General features: G+C 40.1%; 1 pseudogene; it reads right to left on the reverse strand.

The window, feature by feature from the left end:
* Positions 1–1243: 1243 nt before the first annotated feature.
* On the reverse strand, positions 1244–2229 carry LOC127772021 (protein DMP3-like; annotated as a pseudogene).
* Between the last annotated feature and the right edge of the window lie 1324 nt (positions 2230–3553).

Raw genomic sequence — 3553 nt, forward strand, 5'->3', positions numbered from 1 at the left:
TTACAGGAAAATGCATATTTGCACTCGGGTTCATATGTACCTACAATCTACACAGTTGATGTGTTTTAAGATTCATGTTGCAAAATGTACCTAACCTTAACCAAATGAACACTTACTATAGGGAGAAAATATAATTAGGATTAGGTTGGTTCACAATATGTATAACATGTATGTTGCATTTTTTACCAAATAAAATTTTCAATAATAATCATATATGACATTTATATATCTAGTGCATTGTATTTCTGTAACCCTTATTTTGTTTATAACATGATATTTAGTCAAAATGAGAAAACAATATATCTACTATGTCACCAAATTGTCATCTTGCAAAAATGATATTTCCAAAATGATATATGTCCTACCATCAAAAACTACATAAACAAGATAATTTATATAAACAAGGTAAACTACATAAACAAGTTTTGCATACAAGAAATACAAAAATTATATAAACAAGGTATTTTACACTTGTAAAAAATATAGTATAATGTAAATATCATGCATGTTACATTTTGTTAGCACATAATATACTTGCCCTAAGATTCGTGCAAGATACATATATAGTATAGATTGTGGGTACATGTGAACTCGCGTGCAAAAAAATCAAACTTATATATATATATATATATATATATATATATATATATATATATATATATATATATATATTCTTCTCGGTAACCATGATTACAGTCTCACTACGGTGCTCTTTACCGTAAGTAGAAAATAATCTGAGCCGTTAATCTAATTTTATCAAAGGGTTCAAATCTCGGTTGGCGCTAGTAGAAACGTCGAGGATATAATTATCCAAAAAAAGATCTTCTTTCCCTTTAAATAGGAAGCTACGTGAGATTTTAGGAAAAAAAAAAGGAAAAAAAAAAGATTGATCTCCACCTCCCGACGACTCTAGCCTCGCTTTCGATGCATCTCTCTATGGCTGCCCTTACCGGCCATAGCCACAGCCGACTCAACATTCACGGAGCTGCAGTCAAAGGTTCACAAATTTTACGAAAATCAGTCAGCTTTTGTGAAACTGTTAGATGTCGGTTTATAAAAACCGGTCGGTATTAGTCGGTTTTCTTACGGCGTTGATAAAAAATAGTTGGTTTTTACCCATTTTCGGTCAGACTTTAGTAAAACGGTGAGTAGCAGTTTTTATTTCGAAATCGAAAAGTTAAACACTGGCTAGCTCCAGTGCCCACGCACGGCGGTGAAAATGGGTTGGCGTGGGATTGCAGGGTTGAATGTTGCCAGAGTGTATTGCCGTGGACCGGAAGGATCTCACGATCAGAAGCGAGCGAGTTGTTTTCCTTTTTCTTTTTTTTTTATGGAATATGAGCGAGCGAGATGCCAGTGACCGTATGTGTGAGATGGATAATCAAAAGGCAAAATTTGCTATAGGACACGTAAAAAACGTGTAATTAGCTGGAAGACACTACAAAAACGTGACACGGCTGATGGACACTATAAAAATTGTGTGATTGGCTATATGATACTGGTCGCATTATTTTATTATTTCTGGATCAAAAGAGGTGAGATGTTTCCAAAATGCCCAAATTACCCCTTCTCTTTCCTTCGTTTTCTCCTTTGCTCGGAACGCGCGCGGTGGGGCGAGGTTGGCGCAAGCTCAATGGCGGCAGTGGGGCGGCAGACGGAGAGGCCCGCCGTCGATGGCCCTCAGGCTATACCTCGACATGTCCAGCGGCGGCAGTGCGCTGGCGCCGGGAGGAGGGTAGTCGAGTAGGCAGAGCCCCGCGGCGTGGTGAGGTCGTAGTATATGCGGCCGTCGAGGCCGTTGAGGGAGTTGGTGAAGGAGACGAGGACACAGGAGAGCGCGAGCAGGGCGAGGAGGGCGGCGGTGAGGAGCCAGGCGGTGGCGTCATAGGAGCCGTTGTTGGTGAAGGTGGGCGCCAGCAGCTAGAACGCCATCATCGTTCCCGTCGGGAGCAGGTTCGCTAGGCTCGCCGTCGGCGCCAGCGCCTGCGAGAATAGCGATGGCCTTGCAGCTGCCGGCGGACGACGACCACCGCCGTTGCCGGCAGCAACGCTCTCTCCTTCTCCAGCTTGCTTACCTACCGCTGGCCTTTGCCTGACGACAGCGGGAGACACCATGATCGATCGACCGGATTGTTCTTGGATAGGCAGCTAGCTAGCTCGCGCTCGCCCCGATCTCAACCCACCGCACGCGTTCTTGGCGAAGCAGAAAACGAGGGAAAGAGAAGGGCAATCCGGGTATTTAGGAAAATATCTCACCTTTTTTTTTGACTCAGAAATAATAAAATAATACAACTAGTGTTTTACAGCCAATTACACAATATTTTTAGCGTACATCAGCCATATCACGTTTTCGCGGTATCTCCTAGCTAATTACACGTTTTAGGTGTCTCCTGTGACAAATTTTGCCTAATCAAAAACAGGACACGAGGAAATGAGCACAGACCAACCAAGAGGACAGAAACTTAAATATGCTAGTAGTAAAATAGTGATATGTTTTTAAGAACTAGTAACTGTTTAGATCATTTCTATTCCTATTAGTATTAAAGCACCGTACCGTTTCTCGGGTTAATATTAGTATATGTTCGAAGGTATAATTGGGGACTTGGCTGTGTTCGGATGCCTAAGTTTCCAACTCTAACAGTGCGCACGAAAAACAGAGTGGTTCATTAGCGTGTGATTAATTAAGTATTATATAATTTATTTTTAAAAAATGAATCAATATGATTTTTTAAACAACTTACGTATAGAAACTTTTTTTAAAAAAATGCACCGTTTAACAGTTTGAAAAACATGCGCGAGGAAAATGAGAGGAGAGTGTTAGAAACTTAGAGTTGTGAACACAGCCTTAGAGCAGGTATAATAGCAGGCTATAAGCCAGCTGCAAATATATTTTAAGGAGATAAATGAGAAGAGAGAAAGCCAGCGGGCTACAGATTTGTAGCCAGCTGTAGCACGGACTAAATGACGCGGTGTGTGTATGATAAGTGAGATCATGTATTAATAGTGTAGTATGTAACTATTGTATGAATGAGTTATTAGATTGGCTATAGATGAATTGGAGCTAGTAGATGGCTATACTATTAAACTTGCTCTTACTAGTTACTCGTGACAGTTTACACCAAATTTAAGATAGGCTAAAGTTTCAAAAGTTTGAGTAAATTGAGAGTACCATGGAAGGACCTTTTGGATTTAGGGCAGTCCCAGCCCATGGTGTCTATAAGTAGTGTCTATGGTGCCATGTCAATAAGACATCACAATAGAAACTACACTGTATATTCCATGGTTTCTTAAAGTGGGCCATTAAGAAATGCTTCATCTCTCTTCTCTATCAATCATATTTATTCTTCATCTATTATGAAGACATTATTTTCTCCCAATGCAAAACTTGATAGTGTCTAGTGCATAGGTTCTCGTGTTGAAGCTGTGTCTTGCATGAGACCCAGTTTCTTCCTCTCTCTCCACTCTCTTTCTCTTAATTAATATAGTGCCACATAAACTAAAAGTCCTATATAATAATGTAGTTAATATCATAGACACCATTCTAAGTGAAGAG

The sequence above is a fragment of the Oryza glaberrima genome, chromosome 4 (genome assembly GCF_000147395.1).
Source record: "Oryza glaberrima chromosome 4, OglaRS2, whole genome shotgun sequence".
Taxonomy (NCBI): Eukaryota; Viridiplantae; Streptophyta; class Magnoliopsida; order Poales; family Poaceae; genus Oryza; species Oryza glaberrima.